Source organism: Micromys minutus (assembly GCF_963924665.1).
Source record: "Micromys minutus genome assembly, chromosome: X".
NCBI lineage: Eukaryota > Metazoa > Chordata > Mammalia > Rodentia > Muridae > Micromys > Micromys minutus.
This window is the reverse complement of record NC_137970.1, coordinates 20,713,751-20,735,388: the sequence shown is the minus strand read 5'-3', so window position 1 is coordinate 20,735,388 and position 21,638 is coordinate 20,713,751.

Here is a 21,638-nt window from a genome sequence, read left to right as displayed (position 1 = left end):
TGAGTGAAACCATGGGCCTGGTCCTGCTGTTCACACCCCTCAGACCATGTAGGTTTTCTTAAATGCACTCTGAAAGCATTCCCCCAACCTCTGCCCCAACCAAATACACATGGAATCACCATCCCTGTTTACCCCCACACCCTGCCCCATGAAATAAAGCACGAAGAACAAGTTCATCTTCTGAGCTGGTGCCAACGATGCAGATCCTTCAGCATCAGCCTTCATACATACAGGGAGACCGGATGTCAGGATCCCAAACTGTAGCAACCAGTTTCCCTCTCTTATCATCTATCCACCCACCTTCCCAAGAGCCCACCACAGACACACAGGACAACACATCTATTTACATCCGTTCGTTTATTGTTTACCACAAAATATTTTGTGGTAATCTTTTAAAGTCCATCGCTAGGCAGGACTGGGGCAGATTCCTGTGCAGCAGGAACTTCCTCATTTTGCTGAGGTTCGGGGCTGGCCGGGTTACTGGTGGAACTTCTGGCACAGTCAATGGCTTTCTCTGGGTCAGGATCATCGGTACTTATCTTAATGGCGATAAGCTTGCATTGAGGCTCTGAATTCTTTGTCGCAATAGAGACATGTTTTTTCACTGACTTTTTAGAGGTCACCTTCCTCTTGGACCTCCGACGCCGCTGGCGGTTCCTGCGCAACTTCTTGAAACTGATTTTTACCTAAAAGCACAGCAGAGGATAGGAGGTCACTGCTAAGAAAAGAGACAGGCATGTGAAGGGGACATTAAGAGGAAAAGGTGTGGGTTGAGGTGAGCACCCATGCCAGGACAGACATCCTAGGGAAGGGAACTTGCTCAACAGGAGAAGAGGAAGTACTTAGCCGTAGTTCCCTCACCTTTTCATCACTTGAATCTTCGTCACTACTACTCGGAATTTTAGTCTTTTTAGTTCCCTGGTAGTATCCGGAGGTGCTGGGCACTGCAGGGTCTTCCCCACCCTCCATACTGGAAGCCAGGCAGAGGTCAGACCCAGAGCTCTGAGCACCTACTGATCTAGCACTCAGAACAATGGAGGGCCACACCCTTAAACCCTGATTGGTCTGCGCAGACCTCCAGCCAATAGAAACCAACACACTTCACAAAGCCCTGCCTCTGACCTATCTGGATGCAGGTGGGCATCTAGAGAAACCAGGATGTACCTCAGAAAATGGAAGAAACCATCCTGATACCTCAGCGAAGGGGTGCATTGTGGTATGGGAAAGAGTCTGTCTGGATACAGGAGGCACTTTGTGAGCTTGTTTCAACAACTCCTGCCCAACTGTAGTCAATTCTAATTATGGTGGGAGATTTTAATGAAACCTTGATTCTGCAAACCATTACCCATATCACCCTTACTTATTGGATCATTCTGGTTTGTGTGCCCCCTCCCTTGTCTTAACTAGTAGTTGCATGTTCTAAGATACTTCCAAAACTGATTAGACCTTATTTAAGAATCAGTGGGTAGGTGAATATCTACAAAAAGCCAAAAATGTTTTTAAAAGACTGAGTTCCCATGAAATACAATTTAATATCTGTTAAATTTGTCTACTGACAAATAATCTGCACAGTAATAGCAGAAGAAATCTAAAGGAGAGTGTGTTTTAAGAGTGGATTCGTTTGTCATTCTGCAACACAGATATCTGAAGAGACATTTTAAAAAGAAATATAATCTGCAATGGTCAGACTGAAGTAAAGATATTATAAATGATGGTGAAGACTAAATTATGGTAATAGTGTTCCTAGGGCCCAGAAATGAGGCAGCCAGTAAATGGCTGAATCCATTCAAAACTGTATAGAGACAGATGCACATCTGTGAAGGACACTGTTCTCTCCTCAGAGATGGTGCTGAAGAGGAGACACAACCCCATGAAAGCTTTTAAAAGATTACTTCCGGGAATGGGTATAAAGCCTAGCTTTGTGTTTGCCATCTCACATTAAAATGAAGATTATGGGATGAAAATGTAACAAAAACATTTTCTCAAAAAATAACATTTTTATTGATATCCCTAGTTGCTAAGAAACCACAATTACCCAGCTGACCTCTTATTCTATGTTACATTTTTATGACAATTAATACACCAGCTCAGAGGGTCTTTTAATGAGCTGTCACATATTACTGGGTTAGCATACGGTAACAAAGCAGAATAAAATTATGCAATATTTAAAACATTAATTTATGTTTATGGCTTAACATTAAGTAATATGTTTATTAATATTTCTAAAAACTCCATGCCAGTTGATCTAAATTTTCCTATTCACATTCATTATTTCCTCTTCAATACCAACCTTTCCTTAGACATTCTTTCCCAAAAAATGCCATCCCTAGGTGGCAATTTTTCATGTAATGTGATTTTTTTCGTTTTTCTTCTCATAAATTTGTTTTCTACATAGCAGGCACACTATCAATTATTTTGTATGCTATCATGTAATCGGGTATTTTCAGGATGTTCAGTAGTTGTGCTATATAGCTGTGCTGCTGAATACAATCCCCACTGCAAGCTTTATAATATAATCTCAGACCCATCCCTAGTCCCACTGGGGTGTAATCCTCAAGGTCAGAAGCCTAGGACCTAAACTTTTCAATAGTTCAGATATTATACAGATGGCCCCTGATTATACAGTTGACTCCAATAATAAGCAAGGGTTACCATCAGAGTGTTGATCTATACCTACTCCAAAATCCAGAAATGCATCACACACTTCTCTAGTTAATTTCAACTTCACATTTTCAGAGGGATATGTATAGAAAATACACAAAACCCAAGAAAATATAGATACCTTCTACATATTTTAATGCACTGCATTCAATTTTATTAATCTTCAATCTAACATCATGTTTTCTTGTCATTGCTATTTTCAGGTGCAGGGTAGGTTTTAAGCTAGAATAGATCAAACAACAGAGCCTCCTCTGATGTCACTGCACTGAGATTGGTAGCCACTGGGGTGACAGGGTTTGGGAGGCCTCCTGACATTCATATGTCCCTCCAGTACAAACATTCCCATAGATATTATTTCCTAATCAATAACACACATATAAGTGACAATTTTTCAAACAATGTGAAGTTTCTTTTTTTTTTCTTTTCAGAAAGTTTTTTTCTACCTATTAGGCACACTGACAATAAAAAATAGTTATGAAACAGCGTTGTAGGAGGTGGAGTCTATTAAGTGTCCTGTATCCTACAAAAGCCTTCTCCACACATACTTCTGGGCCTTTTATTAGTTTAATTTTTATTGTTGTTTAAAATGTAACAGTAATAATGAAGAGATTGGACAAGGCATATCATTAAGAACTCATGCTCATAGCCCAGCAGAAAGAAAGCAGCCATGTGCGGGGAACCAGTTGCAATTGACAAACTGCACCCTGAATTCAATAGAAAGGGCTTGTCAGCTCTAATGTCTCTTCTTGCTAAGCCATCTTGGTATTCCTAGAAGGTAAGACATAATGACAAAATAAAGGCAGACTTCTCTCACTTCTCTAACTCCCACATTTCTACCTTTTACTCTGTTTTTTAATGTTTAAAGGGAAGGCTTGATCAGTTTTCCCAAGGCAGGTAATAATAGCGCAACCATTCATTGAGAAATTTAGCCTTTCTCTATATTCCAATTAACAGTGAACCTAAAATATAATATTACTGATCCATTTTAAATAAGAATAAAATTTGAAATTAAGAAAAGTCTCAGAACTACCTGTAGAGGGTCTTTTGGCAGGATACAGGACACATTGCAGAGCCCATCTTGTACTGGGCTGTTACAAAACCAGTAAATTTGAAGACATTAACTCTGCCTGCCTTCTTATTGCCCAGATTCAAGAATTAACTATTCTAAAATATTTGCAATAATTTGTGGTTGAAATAATTTTTACACACAGTATTTTCTCTGTTTTTCACCTTTATTTTAAAGCAGAGATATATGTACAGATTTTAAAAGCATTTTTGCATAAAACTATATGAATATATTTTTGTCAGTATTTGATTTCTTTAACAGTTTGATAGTATGCATTGAAATCTTACTAGTTACGATGAGCATAAAGTACATGTAAAACAAAACAGAACACTGAAATAGTCAAAGTTTTCTTGGTGGGTAAAGATTAAACATAATGATTTTTAAATACCAAGAATTACCACAAGGCTATTATCTTAGCTCTTGAATTATCGATGATTTAAGGTCTAGGTGTACCATACTCTGAGAGGATGTTATACATTTTTTTTCTAAGAAGGACTGAGGCTTCCACTTTTTGACACCTTTCCTTTTTTTTTTTTTTTTTTTTTTTTTTTTTTTTTTGAGCTTCATATAGTCTGTGAGTTGTTTCTGGGGTATTCAGAGCTTTCTGGGGTTAGTATCCAATTATTAGTGACTGCATAGTATGTCTGTTCTTTTGTAACTGGGTTACCTCACTCAGGATGATATTATCTAGATCCATCCATTTGCCTAGGAATTTCATAGAATATCTTTGAAAAGAAAGGAAGGACCAATAGAAGAATGAATAAAAAGAAGGAAATTAAGGAATGAAATAAAGAAGAAGCAATTGGAAGGCAGGAAGAGAAGTAAAGATGTGATTAAAAAAGAAGAAAAGAAAGAAAAGGAAAGGAGAGATGAGAATATGTTAGTGATGGTAAAAAGCAAGCAGAGGGAACTGTTAACAGTAGAGTGGTCCAAACATTCATCTGTGTGTTCCTCACATTAATGCCTGTGTCCTGTGAGAAAATACTTGGTCTGACTTCTTGAGCTACAGACAAGTTTGTGATACTCTTCCTCTCCTAAGAATGGAGTATGTTAAAATAATTCATGGTAAATTGAAAATCTTATCAGAAATGCATTGAACATCCCTAACCTGTCAAAATTCCCAAATAACAATACTCAAAATTAAATGATATGAATTGTTTCCTCTTGGTGACCAAGGGGGCTGACTGGAACTTGTGGATTGTACGACTTCTTGGCATCACAAGAGATGAAAGATGGTGATCCACATACCAACAGGGTCCATACAGAAAGTGTAGTTTCTACTGAATGAATATCACTTTCAAGCCATTATAAAGTTCAAAAAAAGGAAAAGAAAGAGAAAAACCTTTGTAAGTCAAATCATCCTCTGTTGAGGACCACAGGCATAGATATAGACATAGCTCAAGGGGTACATAGTTAGACAAGTGTGATAAATAGATGATATATAGATATCTTAAATACAAACATATAATTTAGAACCTGGAGGAGATAACTCATGTTCATTTTGTTAATAAATGCATATAAGGACTTAGGGATGTGACTCAGTGGTTGAGTTCTTGCCTGACATCCATGGTACCTTGAGCTTGATTCCCACAACCATAAAAAAAAAGAAAAAAATTCAGGTAAATGATTCATATGACCATCCTCTTTATTTTTTCAAATAACTATTTTAAAAGTTGATTTATTGATAATTTCACATATGTATGCAATTTGAGCATATCTGCCAACCACTCCCCTTTCCAATTTTTCCCCGGCATCTACATTATGTTCCTCTTCTAAAATCATCTATTCATTTAAAAAATAAATGTGTATGGGTGTCTTGACAGCACATATGCCGGTGTACCATGTACATCCCTAGTGACTGTGGAAGCCAGAAAAGGTCATATTATACCCCTGGGAACTGGATGGCTGTGAACAGGTGGTAATCAAACCCAGGTCCTCTGGAAAAGTTACCAATATTCCTTCCAGCCAAGACATGTCTCCAGCCCCTATTCTTTCCCCTGTAACAGACATCAACTGCCAATAGATTTTTCCGTTAAAGATATAAGTCCCTGTTCTTCCTCCTGAAACAGACATCAACTGTCCATAGATTTTCTGTTAAAGATATGATAAGTCTCTCCTCCACATTCTAGAATGCTGACTGGGTTAATCCTCTAAAGGTCTAGTTCAGTTAACCACAGCTGCTGTAATTTTGTGAACACAATGAACCTGTCATGTTCACAAGACATTATTTCACAGAAGTCCTCCCCACTCTCTGGATTCTTCAGTCTCTTTGCCCTTTCTTCTCCAGTATTTCCTGAGCTTTGTGAGGAATAGATATGTTTTAATTACTTGTCTGGTTATGTGATTTTTGTTAAAAAATTGCAAAAGGAAACAGTTTGGTTTGTACATTCAGGGGTATCAAAATCTACAATGGTGTGGTAGAGACATATCAGCAAGTAGCAGGCATATGGCAGGAGCAGAAAGCTAAGAAACCACACCTTTAACAGTAAACTCAAAGAAGGAGTGAACTGTTAATTTGACAAAAACTAGTTATCTGGGAAGAAGAGCGTCAATTAAGGAAATGCCTCCAGCAGATTGCATGTAGGTAAATTTATAGTGTATGTTCTTGGTTAATGAGTTATGAAGGACGGCCCAGCACAGTCAAGAGAAATGCCATTCCTGGACAGATAATTCTGAGTTGCATCAGAAATCAGGCTGAACAAGCTATAGGGAGCAATCAGCGTTCTTCTACCATGACTTCTGTTTCAGTTCCTGCTTCAGCTTTCAACTGCCTAGAGCAATGGTTGCTCTAGCTTTCTTTGTAAAGGAATATAAACTGTAAGCTGTGAAGTAAAATAAACCCCTTCCTCCCCAAGTTGCTTTTAATTATGATGTTTCGCCATAGCAATAGAAAGCAAATTAAGACAGGAAATCAAGGCAATCTCTTAATGATAACCCACTGTAAAATCAAAATGTAAGTTATGTACTTCCAATATATAATGACACAAATTATACACTGGCATTCCAAAAGAGAGAAATGAGGCATAGTGAAGACATAATGAAGACTAAAACCCAGCAGGCAAAACACTAAATTTTACAGCTTTGTGTCAATGGATTTAGATGACTCTGTTCCTTTAGCTTTGGTGTGTGCAACATATATAAATTAAAGTTTGGCTTTGTTCCACTCCCTGTATGTAACTCTTCTTGGCAGCAAACTCATGGCTCTGGCATCTCCAATATCTTGCTGTCTTCACTGCAAATGAGACTGCACTTTTGCAGTGTCAAACAACGACACCTCAGGGTTCCCTGCCTTTTCTGGGTGCAGAGATTCTTTTGTCACATACTATCTGGCATGAGCAGCTCTCAACCCACTGGAGAAGATTCCACAGTCCCGTTGCTTTTGTATCCTTCATGCCTTTGAAGCCAATACCAGATGGATAACACTGTCAAGTTCAGCTGTCATCTGGGGATAGGCCCTCACCATCTTGAATTACACAGATTTTGTTTGCACTTGCTTTCTAGAACATAGCACTCCTTAGGCCTTTTCTTTTGACAAATTGGAATCTTAGTGTCCTAGTTAGTATTGCTACAATGAGTCACCATGACCAAGAGCAAGTAGTGGGACAAAGGGTTTAATTTGTCTTACACATACACATCATAGTTCATTGTTGAAGGAAGTTAGTTAGGACAGGAACTCAAATAAGATGGGAATCTGGAAGGAGAGGCTATGGAGGGGTATACTTACTGGCTTTTTCATCTTGGCTTGTTCAGCCTGCTTTCCTATACAACCCAGGACCTACGATGGGCTGGGCCCTCCCCATCAATAACTAATTAAGAAAATGCCTTCTAGCTGGATCTTATGGAGGCATTTTCTCAATTGAGGTTCCCTCCTTTCAGATGACTCCAGCTTGTGTCAAGTAGACATAAAATTAGCCAGCAGACATAGCTAGGTAGAGTTCTGTCCTGACGGAAACCTTCCCTCTGATCCAGTGCAGACCAGGCTACTCTTTAATGGCTCTATTCCCTTAAAAAAATTATACCTTTTTTTTTTTTTTTTTTTTTTTTTTTTTTTACCAGATGCCTTGGCTGTAACCTTAAGATTCTTGATGGTCTTTGTTTCTCCAATCTGCATTTTTTGCATATTTTTGTACCATATTTTCTGTACTTCCTTTTTTCCCCTGTAGACCCGATTAAGCATTATCATTAACAATGATGTTATATATTCAGTGTCATGTTGTCTTGAAATTTTCTCTGCCAAAAATAAAATCTATTATATTTTTTAAACTAGCCTCAGGCAAGTTATTAGGACAAGAACAGAAGCTGTTAAAGTCCTTGATTCCCTCTCTAAAAGTTTGAGCTGAGCTTCTATTGTCCATTTTGCTGTCAGCACTCCTGGCTTCCAGGCTCCTGTAAGAATGGCCCATTGAGACTTGCTTACAGCATTCAACCACTTTTCTAGTCCAAAGCTTCAAAGTCTGAATTCCTCTAAAAGAACAATATGGTCAGGTTCTTTACAGCAACACTTTATTCCTAGTATCAACGTTTATGCTAGTTTATTTTCTATTCTTGAGATAAAACATCATGCCCAAAGACAATTTAAAGAAGGTGGGTTTTATTTTGACTTATGATACCAGAGAATAAAAGAAAGTCCAGGATAGCAGTAGGACATGACAGCAAGTGACAAGCATGGTAGCAGGAACAAGAAACTTGCTAAGCGATCACATTTTAAGAACAAACAAAAATCACAGAGAAAATTAAAACTTGGAGAAGACTTTAACCTCTCAAACATCACCCCACAGATATACTTCATTCAGCAAGGCCGTAGCTCACCATAACCTCTTCAATCCAGTACCACCAGTTGGGTACTAAGGATTCAAATGCCTAAGCCTATGGGAGACATTTCTCATTCACACCACCACACATTGTGGTATGTGTGTCTCATTTGAGGCTGATCACTCCACAGATGTTTATTCTCTGCATTTTGACCAGTGGCGAGTCTCTGCATTAACTACAGTCCAGTGCAAAGTTTCTCTGATGAGGGCTTGAGAGCTGCAGTAATTTATGATTATAAAATTAAGCATTTTGATGGCCCTAAAATTGATCCATTTATCAAAATCCTAGTAATAGGCCATCTCCTGGGGTTTACTACTTCCTCAGATGTGGGTTTTACCTATATTTATAGTACACAACATAAGTGATTTCCTTATAGAGCATGCCTTAAATACAATCAGAAAACTCTTTGTTACTCCCATTACATTCATGCCACTATTGCAACAATGGGCAATACCTTACCTTACTAGGTCAGTTATTATTGTAGCTAAAAGAGTTACTTAACTAGGTAAGGCTGATGATTTTCTCAAACTGCAGCCTACATAGCACCTTCCAACACTATGAAAGCTACCAACCGAAAGGATTCTTCCATGTCAATACAAGCTTGATTTCTCTATGTACTGTGAACAAAGTATGTTGTGTCCTCAGCACTAAGGCCTTACTGTTAAATTCTGGTGGGCAACCAAGAATAATAGCAATAACCTATAGTTATTTTTTTGTTGTTGTTGCTGTTGGTTGGTTGGTTGCTTGTTTGTTTTGGCATGTGGGGGAGTGGGGCTCTTGAACTCTTCTGTCTAATCCGTCAGTGCTCTGCATTTGTAGGTGGTTTACATAGTTGAATTATTTTCACATGTGATATGAAATATTCACTGGGAGAAAGACAGTTTGATCCTGGTTCCAAATTGCTAAATTATCCATGTTCCCTAGACTTAGCTCTCTCCATCAAGTTGGGGTATCCTCCTTACTTAAAGTGTGACATGTAGACCAATAGCATTAACAGTCACTAGAAGCTTGCTAAGAATGAAAACCACAAGCACCATTCTATATATGACTATCATATTCAGGATCTGCTTTCTATAAGAGCTCTGGACAAAACTGCTGTGATCCTGTTAGGGATTCCTCTCTGAATACTCACCTGGGACTATGCGTAACTTGCTTAGTATTTCTGACACCATTTTCTCAGAGCTGGCTAAACATTAGAGTCATCTAGAGAGCTTTTTAAAATCTGATGCCCAGATACACTGTAATCCCTGGTAGTTTAGACTGAGTAAGAACACTGTTCAAATCTCCCCTGGGGATCATAAATTGCATCTATAGCTAAAAGCCCATGAACTAAATGTTCTTCCCCTTCTTTGGCTGCTGACAGTCATTCTGTCATATATTTTCTACTCTACCATACATGCTTTTATTTTTAAAGCACCCACAAGTAGCAATAGAAAATAATTGCTTATCTGACATCTTCTCCGGGCACAAATGGCAGTAGGGAAGTTGCAGTAGCAATTGTCTGCCTTCAAGTTCTGGATATTTATGTTTCCCTGTGGGTATCAGGGGTTTGGGTTAGACAAAGCCAAGCAATAGTTGCACAAAAGCATTAACAATATAACCATCATGGGGAGGCAAGTTACAGTGTTAGGACAGAAGGGTAGGATCATTGGAAACCAAAGGGCTGAGGGGAATTCAAGGAGTTATAAGCAGATAGTACATATTTTATTTACTCTGATAAAATACCCCACACATACCACTATTGAGACAGATGCCAGAATATACAAGTAAGCAAAGACACAGAAAGGTTCTAACACATAGGCCATATGAAAATATACACGCTGGCCTACAAATACACAGGCTAGCTAATAAACTCAAGGATTTAGGCTTTTAATCTCAGGGCTATATTTATAGATAATTATATAAAATTTCTTTCTGATGAAAATGTGTATATAACAGATTTTATATATTTATATATTAATACATATGGGGTTACCAAACTAAATTATTTTTGTGCGGACTCAAAGTCCCCTGAATATCCAGTGTCAACTATGTTTTAACTTTTTAATATTTGATATCTATTAGCAGGGTCATGTTGCCTAAACATAAACTGACCTCTACAACCTACTAGTCTACATTTTCCCCATTTCGGTCAACTGGTACTTTGTTAGATTAGAATCATAGAGTATAATTTAGATGCAGTATCCATAGTAACAATATAGAGAACAGCACTTTGTTTTGTAGAATTTTTGCTCTTTTATATTTTCCATGCACATAGGGTCTGTAGGGATTCCAGGCTGTCATGATCTGTATATTTTCTAGGCTCCTGGGTTGTAGATGAGGCTTAAAACTTTCTGTCGCCAAGCTAGTTTGGTTCCCCAGGTTCTTAGGCTCTGTAGCTTTTCTCAGTGTCTGATGCCCAATAGGCTCCAAGGTTCATTTTAGCTCTCTAGACTCTGTCAGTTCTCTCGGCTCTTTGGCTTTGTAGGTTTCCCAAGCCCTCTTAGCTCTCTAGGTTAGTTTCCAGGATTTCAAACTCTGTGGGTTTTCTGGGCTTTTAGGTTGTATCCTAGCTCTCTAAGCTATGCGGGTTTTCAGACCTTTTAGATTCTCAAGGATTTCAGTCTCTGTAGGTTCTTATGCTCACTGCTGGTTCTCTATGCTGGTAGGATCTTCAGACTCTCAGGTTGAAGCATTAGGGGTCTTTCTACAGGGAATAGCCCCATAGGAGCCAATATTCCATCTCTGAATCAATCCAGTACATACATGGTATAGGGGTGGCCTATATATGAACACTAGACATGCATCTTTTAATTTAAAAAATAAAAAAAACAGCAAACTCCAAACTCAGCATCTTTATTTCTGATATCAATTTGCTTTTCAGATCTTCAACTCATTTCAGTGTTGTTGACTGCAACACATGTCTCTCCCTTAGGATGGTTTCACACCTGGTCTGCAGCTCCCCTTAGTAGGCATCCCAGGGCTATAGCAGCTCCAACATAGGTTTCACTTTCACTGTTTCACACAATAGCCTCTCTGGCCCTTCACACAAGAACACTCCCTGATAAATGCCTGGCCTCAGTGACTTTCCTTAGGGAGATTCCATATCCCCTTACTTGTATTTTTTTTTTAACTCTAAAGCCAAAACTACTTGGCAGAAGCTGGCAAGTTCATCTGCTTGCTGGGTCTGGAATTTAGCTCTTCATTCAAGTACATTTCCATCAGCTGTCTGTTTTTGACGGTTTCCTTGACTTTCCTTTAATTTATGTTTGCAAGTTTGAAGCTTAGCTGGATGGGGTCTTACCCTGAGTATGGGGTCTTGCTCCTTTTATTCCATTTAGTTACCAGGTTGATCTTTAAACCTTTTATCCCCATGATCACTAGACTTGCCTCCACATTACATTCCTGGTGCTCCTTTTTTCTTCAAACTGTGTATTTTGTCTTGTTATTTGATCAGCTTCCTCCATTTCATTATAGATCTGCATGAGATTGACCACTAATTACAAGATAACAGAGTCAATAACAGGTTGTCTTGAAATCTTCTCAGCCAATGCCACTAACTCAAAACTTATCAATTTAGTTTTCAGTGTATTTCAGGACAAGGGAAGAAAACAGCCACATTTTTTTCTTTGCTAAAATATCTCAAGAATTGTCTCTAGGCTACTTCGAAATATTCATCTCTTCTCAAATTTCTTGACCTGGGCACCATTCAAACTGCCTTCAACACTGTGTTCTATACTTCTACTAGGAGTACCCAGTAAGCACCACTTAAAGCAGCCAAAGTATTTTCTAATCTAACGTTTCAAAATCTTTCATATTCCTCCATCAATTTTAGCATGGCATTCTCTCATAAGAGTTGCGTTGTTCATGATGTCGCTTCATAGCAATAGAGCACTGACTAAGACAAGTGGTTTGAATAAAGGTCCACCTGCCCACTGCTACTCCATAGCCTCATGCATATGAATGTTTGTTTCTCAGTTGCTAGACTGTTAGGAAGGATAAGAGGTATGACTTTGTTGAAGAAGGTATGCTATAGGGGTGGGGGTGGGCTTAGAGGTTTTCAACAGGCCTAGTCTCTCTCTGCCTGGTCTCTGAGGATCAAGATGTAGGGTCTATTCCAGAACTATGGCTTCCTGCCTATTGACATTCTCCCTATGGTTACAGCCATGGGCTAATCCTCTGAAATTGTAAATAAGCTCAGAATTAAATGCTTTCCGTTTTAAGTTTCCTTAGTCATGGTATCCCTTCATGGCAGCATAACAGTATAAGATACAGGGTTACATACTGAAACTTTTAGAGACAGAGACAGACAGGGGTGGGGGGAGCGGGGAGAAGATTCATCATTATAAAGGCCTACACTATAGGAAATGCTAAAGATAGTTTTTAAGATAAAAGAAAATGACACTATATTACAACATGGTACTACAAAACAGAATAGATGTATTTCTGGTATGTTCATTGGTTTCCTGTGGATTTTCTGTGCGTTTGCTTTTTTAAAAAATAATTTATTTGTTTATTTTTTTTTTATGTCTATGAGTGTTTTGCCTGCATGTACATATGGGTACCATGTGTATGACTGATACTCATGCAGGTTTGAAGAAGGTATCAGGTCCCCAAAGACTAATGTTAAATGTTGTCGCAAGTCACCATGTTGGTTTAGGGATTTAAGCCTGAGTCCTCTGAAAAAAACAACAAATGATCCTAATTACTGAGCCACCTCTCTAAGCTGGTATTCTTGTTTTGTTTATTTTGTTGTTGTTGTTGTTGTTCTGTTTTGTTTTGTTTTTAATAAGGACTTTGTGTTCTAAGTTAGGATCATCAGAATCATTTCCCCATCTCAACATCCTTAGCACATTTGGGGGAAAATCTTCGTTGTCATCAATATTAAAGTTCTCCACAGAAGGAGAATTAATAGGATATAGATGATAGATAAGGGAAGATTTATGATGGAATGGGCTTGGAAAATTATGAAAGCTGTGAAGTTTCACAATATGATGCCTTTTTCAAGTAGGAAAATTAGAAAAATAGAGATGTAATTCAGCCTGAATGCAAAGAACTGAGAGCCACATATTTTGATATACAAGATGAGAAGACAGACATCACAGTTTCATTAGAGACTGAAAGAATTACACATTACATACTTCTTTTTTTCTATTTGGGGCTCAACAGTTTGGATGTCTCCTCCCATCAGTCAGGGTATTTTATTTGTTTGGTTGCTTTGTTTTCTTGCTTTGGGCAGGTATTTCTTCACTATGCTTCCTTTCCTCCTTGTTGGAATAGTACTATATATTCTGTACCATTGCATGTTGGAAGCATGTGATCTGCTTTTCCATTTTGATTTTACAGGTTACAGTAAGAGATTGCATGAGTCTCAGAAGAGACTGAGTTTTTAAAGCTGTCTTGAGACTGTGAAAAACTGTCAGGACTTTTGAAGTTGGACTAAATACATTTTACATTATATCATGGCTAGGAGCCTATAGAAATTGGGAAGTAGAATATGATGGTTTGAATAAGAATGACCCCCCATTGGCTCATGGATTACAAGGATTAGGATGTGTGGCCTTGTTGAAGTAAGTGTCAATGGTGGTGGGATTTGAAGTTTCAAAAGCGTATACCAAGCCCAGAGTATTTCTCTTGTCCTATAAATCAGGATGTAGCTCTCAGCTTTAGATCCTGCCTGCAAGTTGCCATGCTCCCCGTCATGATGGTAATGTACTAAACCTCTGGAATTATAAGCAAGCCTCCAATTAAATATTTGTTTTATAAGAGTTTCCTTTGTCGTGGTTTTTCTCAGAGAAATAAAACAGTGACTAAAATACCACCACACCCTGCTTGTACTAGAAATTTCTACAAAAACTAGAATGGCCTGGAACTCATAGTTCTCTGTCTGTCTCTGCTTCCTAAGTGTGGAAATTTAAGGCATGTACCACCACATCCAACATTATATTTTAAAAAATTGAAGGATGATGTTGGTGGAAGATTCCTTAGTTATGTGCCTATACGTCATGACCCAGACTAGAAGACTTACTTCTCTAGGCCTTTGTAGCTATAATCCAGGGTTACTGACCCTAGGTAGCAGTTATTCTCAACAGATATTCATTGTGCTATGGAGATCAGTTAACATAAAAACTCACAATTGGTCAAAATACAATGAATAGAAATCTGTGGAGTCCTCAGTCATAAAGAAGACATCTATATCACACCCCCTTGATTCACCATTTGATATGTAACTATCTTTATTAAAAACCTGTGAACTTAGAGTTCATTCTTCTTAAGGTGTATATATAGTGTATTGGCATTTATCATGGCAAATATGCTCAAAAATGAAAATGAAATTGGTTCATTTGGAAGATTTTCATGGCCAGAATAAATTTCTTGGATGAGAAATTACAGGGTTTAATATCATTAAATACATTTAGCTCTGAGCTGAGGTCTCAAATAAATAGTAACCTGGGATGTAATTCACATTCTACATACTGAATGGGGAAAAACACGCCTTTCTATCTTTAATAGACTGAAGCCAGCTTAACTGTGACACAGGCAAGGTCTGGTGACCTTTGCTATTTCAAGAAGGTCAGAAAATTTGTTTCACACTCCTGACATATTATTAGGCACAGACTGCACTGAAAAAAATTCATTTCTCTCCTGAAGAAGATCTCAACATCTATAACTGTTGGTTGAAGGTATAAATATTTCTTTCTTTTCTGAGGCATAATCAGGAGCCAAGTACATTTATCATATGTGATTAGAGGGCCAGATGATGCCAACACATGGCATTTTGGCAGCTGCATATCTCGGGAGCTGGAAAGTAAAATAATGTTTGGTTACTCCCAACAAGTGAAAACCTAGTATTCAGAATTTGTGAATTGATCATTTTAGTTATCACTAGGACACGATGACTCATTATTTTCCCATCCAGAAATAATGGAGGTTTTACCTCTCTTGAGGTTTCCTTTGAACATATAGTTGACTACCAGGTGATCTGCAGACAGGCTGTTTCCTTTCTTTTCATTATAGTCTGTCTTCATGTAACAGAAAATGTCCAGAAACACTGAGTAAATTTCCTAACTATGAAGTCATGTTTTGTTTAACATTTAAACAGTTTACTCACACCCCTTTGTTCTCCATCCTTTCTCACTAGAACTGTTCTCTCCAAGTTCCATTCCTACTTTTATCTTTGTGTTATCTACTGAGTTTTTAATTAGAGTGTTCTTGCTTAAGCATGAGTAGGAAGTTATTTACTAGAGCAAGGACAACTTATCTTTGACTACTGAAAAAGATAAAAGGAACAACAACCATGATGGAGGATGGAAATCTTGAGCCCCTCATGGGAAGTGGAAGTGTTGATGTGCTCCTCCTTCTGACAACAGTTAACTGTCCTAGACCCTTAGGAAAGGGTGGGGCATCATGAAACTCTCCAACAACAGTCCAATAACAGTTCAGGATAGGATAGGCCTCATGAGTTCCTTGTATATGGAAGGAGGAGGGACTTAAAGGACAACAGTTAACTGTCCTAAACTCTCAAGGGGTGTGAGGCCTCATGAGCCTCTCCTCCAATGACAGTTAACTGGCTTCAGGGAGGGGTAGGCTCCATGAGTTCCTTATTGAGCAGGGAGGACTTCAAATACCTGTGTCTTATTCAAACAGCAGTTAACTGTCCTAGACCCTCCTGGAGTGGTGAGTCCTCATGAGCATCTCCTCTAGCAACAGCTAAGTGGTAGTAGCCTTTCAGGTTAAGATTGAACCTCAGGATGCCTTAAGGAAAGTATGGTTCCTTGGATCCTCCTATAACAATAGTGAACTGCCCTGGTTCCTCAGGGAGAGGTGCAGGACTCCTGGGCATCTCTCTCATGTGAAGGTTGATGATGAACCATAGAAATAAAGCTTTTGGCATGTGAATTCATTTCTATTGCTAAGTCCTTGTTCTTTCTCACTAGTCATAACTGGGATTCAGAGATAGGACCCCTTTTGTACAAGTTGCCTTGCTGTTTTGAAAGGTAAATGAAAAACTTAAACTGAATATTTAACAAGGCATGGTAGATCATACATAATACATATAATCCCAGCAGTCAAGAGGCTGAGGCAGTGGATTGTTCCAAATTCTGGTCTATTATGAACTACATGGGAAACACTCTGTCAGCCTGTGCTAGAAAGTGAGTCCTTATCTCAAAATAAAAATCATTGAGTGTGTGCCTTCAGCATTACATTATATAAAAATACTCACCATATCACAAGGAGATATAATTACCCAAATCCATTTTGGTTTTTTTTTTTTTTTTTTTTTTTTTTTGAGCATATGAGATTTTTAGATTTTAGCTTCTCATTGTCATTGTTATGTAATTTGGCAAGCAATAAATAAAAAAAATAAAGATTGACAATGCTTTCCAATCTAATGTGCACTAAAGTTCCCTGCTTGTGCTCACAGAGAACCAGAACTATCTGGAGTGAGTCACATGGGATATCTGAGTCCTCCTTCCCTGAAATACAAAAATCTGATTAAAATGAACTTCAAATCCCTCTCAGATCAAGAGAAGCTAGAGCTTAAATTTTAGGGTTAGAGGTAGTAAAATAATGATTAAAATAAACTATATTATTAGGAGATAAGAAAAATATCACAAAGGGCACTAAACCAAGAATTTGTTTGCAAAGGATTATTGTGTGTTTCCTAATGCCCAGCACAATGCCAGAAGATGGAGAGTCAGTTAGGAAATAGGAATTGCTGCCATGTATTTCAAGACAATTGCAAAACAGTCATAGAAATGGCCATGTAAATTGCATACAGTAGAAACGAGTGTGATGGAGGGCGTCGTGGAGGTGACTGAAGCTTCCCAAAACTATCAGAAAGAACCCCACCTGGTTTTCCTATGCAAAGGAAATTAAAGGTTATTTCCAGCAAGATCACAGCACCTTGTGCCTGAGTTCTGGGGAAATTTTCAGATACTATTAAAAGGGAAATGATATAGATCAACTCTCTTTATAACAATTTGCCCTCTCTAATCCACAAACCTTAAATGATGAAAATGACAACATAACAAAGGACTGAGCATATGAAAAGTAATATCACCTTAGTGTTACCTTAGCTCTGTCAGTCCCTACTCCTGATTGCTTCTGTCCCACTCCCACAAAAAAATCTCATTCTTGAGTCTCTTTTGACATTGCTCTTTGGAGCACAACATAATAACTCAAAATAAATGTCAGAAAGGAGACATTCCCCCTGGGAACAAGGTTGACCTTCAGGACTACAGTTGGGCTAAAAGAAAGGGCTGCAAGGAAATGATCTAGGGCTTTTTTCTGCTGCTTTATGAGTCCAGTGTGGCAGAACAGGACCCCAAACAACCCTAGCCATCTAATCCTAAAGCATATTTAACCTGGTCCTGTCAGAAACGTACAAAAGCCAGTTCCTTCTCTCACAATATGGCTTGCTGTGTTTCCTATTGAAATTAAGTTCATTACCTTGCTGTAACAAAATATCCAAGATTTGGTTCTTTATAAACAACTAGACATTTGTTTTGTAGTTCTAGAGGGAAGGAAGAGGAAGATAAAAGTACCAGCCCCTTTGGGTATGCAAAGGTGTGTAAGAGGTATAGTTTGCAGAAGGTATTAGAAAATCCAGAATTGTTGAGCAAGCAGGCTTCTTTTTCCTTAAGGGAAGACATCAGTTCACCAAGAAGGCTAGAGTTGTTTAACAACTCCAAACTTTTGTTATTCTGTAGAGCCAGCCTTCACCTGAATCTCCCCAAATCTTGAACATTGTTTAGGTCTAATCCTGAGATTTGCCTCTCAGTGAATAAAAACCCATCCTTATACAAGAGGTCCCGTGTACTTTGAATTCCCAACTAATGGAACCCATCTTTATGCTTATTACAAATGCTTCTTCCTTAGGCCAAATTCTGAGCACTACATCTTAGTCAATGGAACTCATACTTATGGTGAAGCTCACAGGCACTTTGCTATAGAAATGTACTTTGCAAGGGAGTTTTCTGTGTAATCATCCCTGAATCTTTGTTATGATAACTGTCACAGGGAGACTTCCTGTCTTTTTACTGTCTTTAAATATGTAAGAGAAATAAACCATTTGGCCAGACTCTAGAATTTCTTGGCATGATACCTGCTAAAGTGGTGCCAGTCTAAGTTTAATTCTTTAGCTTATTGAATTATTTTCCTGCCAAACCTGATATTTGCAGGGACCACAACATGTAGGGAAGCCCCATTTGGCTTCAAAGGCATTTGTAGTCAAGTATCTTGAATTGTTGCTTTCTACAGAGAGAAAGAAATCTTTTGGCCCTGTTTAGCACAGATAGAAAGAAAAAGGCCACTTCTTAAAGCCCTTTCATCAGCCCTCAAAAAGGCTCAACCCTTGGCTTAGGTTTGTAGGTAAGTGGTACAGTACTTGCCTAGAACTGTAGGAACTATCAAGTTCAATCTTCAGTATTTCAGGAAAAGAAAAAAGAAAGAAGAAAACAGTTCAATTGAATCACAAAAGGGCCCACCTCTTTTTTTTAATGTGAATTTTTTCCTTACAACTTTATTTTAAAAAGAGAGATACATTACAGATTTTTAAAAGCATTTTGGCATAACACTATATGAATATAAATTTGGTAGTACTTAATTCTTCTAGAGGTTTGATAGCATGCATTGAAATCCCACTAGTTACCATAAGCATAAAGTACATGTAGGACAGAACATAACATGGAAACACTCAGTTTTCTTGGTGTGTATAGATTAAAAATAATGAACTTTGAATACCAAAAACTGCCACAAGCCTATATTCCCACCTCTTAATACATTCACATTGTTGATCAAATTTCAGTGTGTGGAGTTGAGAAAGCGCATTGAAGCTACAGCATTCCTTCTTGTGAAAACTTGCAACTTGTTTCTCTGTTGCTCTATGGATAGCTCTACTCTTGACTATCACCCCACATGGGTTCCTTATGCCCCCCCACACACAACTAGTCAAGCTGCTTTTTTTCTTTTATGAATATTTTTATTTACATTTTAAGTGTGGCAATTCCAACCTCTGCTACATATGTGGCTGGAGCTATGGGTCTGTCCACGTGTACTCTTAGGATGGTGGTTTAGTTTCTGGGAGCTCTGGAGGGAGGGGGTTATGGTTGGTTGATATTTTTGTTTTTCTTATGAGGTTGCAAACACTTTCAGCTCTTTCAGTCCTTTCTCTAGCTCCTCCATTGGGGACCCCATTCTCAGTCCAGTGGATAGCTGCGAGCACTTGCCACTTTATTTCTTAGGCTCTTGAACTAGAAAATATCATCCTGAGTGAAGTAACCCAGTCACAAAAGAACACACATGGTATGCTCTCACTGATAACTGGATATTAGCCCAAAAGCTCAGAATACCCAAGATACAATTTGAAGCTCAAAAAGAAAAAAAGGCCAGAATGTGTATGCCTCAGTCCTTTTAGAAGGGAGAAAAAAAAAAAAAAAAAAAAAAAAACACTGAAAAAAAGGCCATCCAGAGACTTTTCCACCTGGGGATCCATCCCATATACAGCCACCAAACACAGACAATATTGTTGAGGCTGTGAATTACATGCTGACAGGAGCCTGATATACCTGTCTCCTGAGAGGCTCTATCAGAGTCGGGCTGCTTTCTTGAGAGGATCCCTCCTTGAATATCTAGTTGAATCACTGGAAATCATCCCTTTGAGAAACAAGACATTCAGCCTTTAAACTGTTCCTGTGGTAACCCTCTCTGTCTTCCCTGCAATTCCAGAAATTTCTAGCCCCACAAATTCAAACATCACTGGGCAAAGGTCAGAGAGCAGTCTGTGCACCCTGTGAGCTTTAAGGATCCCGTGATAAGATTTTATAAACCTTCACTCCAAGTTCTCTTCTGTTCTTGGAGCTATGGCTATATAATGTGTTTCTGCTTTTTTACAAGCATGCAGGAATAATTATATATATGTACAAGGTGCTTTATTTAGTTTCTTTAATCTACCTCAGTCTCCCTCACACTCCTTTGAGGGGAAGGACAAGCTAAAGACCCCTAAATAAACACAATCTCTTTCCTATAATTTCTGTTTTATGCACTCCTAACCACCATCACCACCACCCCCAAGGCTCATTGGTTAAAATCTTGGTCCTTTCGGGGGTGGTCCTGGGCTGTGGTAAAACCATTAGAAGTAAAAATCCTTGGTGAAGGTCCTTGGGTCACTGAGGCTGGGTCCTTGAAGGAGATGTTAGTACCCTTTCTTCCTCTCTCTTTGTTTGCTAGACATAAGGTATGCAGCTTTCTGATCTACTATACATTTTTTTTGCCATGGCCATCCAGTATGTTCACCAGAGTCCTATATTTTGAATACTTGTTCCTAGCTGGTTACAATATTTGGGAAGCTCTAAAATGTTTAGGAGTCAGAGCCCTGAAGAAGGAAGTAAATTACTAGAGGCAGTACTTTGAAAAGTATATCTTGTTCCTAGTTCCTGCTTTACTATACCTCCTGGTCAGCCATGATGTGAACAGCTTCTATCAATACCTTCCTGCTGTCCCAAACTGAATTACCATACCTTCTCTACCACAGTGGACTGAAAACACGAATACCTCCCTGTAAAAAGATGTGTGTGACTTAAAGCAGAAGACGAGCTACTGTAGGGAGGAAATGGACCAGCAGGAGGAGATCAGATAGACAACGGAAGGGAATAAAGATGAAGTCAACAAGAAATATATATATGAAAATTCTTAAATACAATCTAATACTTTGTTTGCTATCTGAGTCAGTATTTTAATGTTAGGAAGAGACACCATGAATACAGCAACTGACTTTTGTTCGTTTGTTTGTTTGTTATTTGTTTTTCAAGACAAGGCTTTTCTGTGTAAGGCTGTCTTGGAAATTGCTTTGTAGACCATTCTGACCCTAAACTCACAGAAATCTACCTGCCTTGGCCTCCCAAGTGCTGGAATCAAGGGCATGTGCTACCATGCCCACTGACTACATCAATTCTTGTAAAAGAAAGCATTTAATTGTGGCTTGCTAACAGTTTAAGAGGTTTAGTCCATTGTCTTCATGGCAGAAAGCATGGGAGCATGCAGAAAGATGTGGTGCTGGAGAAGTAGCAAAAAATTCTACATCTGAATAATCAGACATCAGGAAGAGAAAGACGCTAGG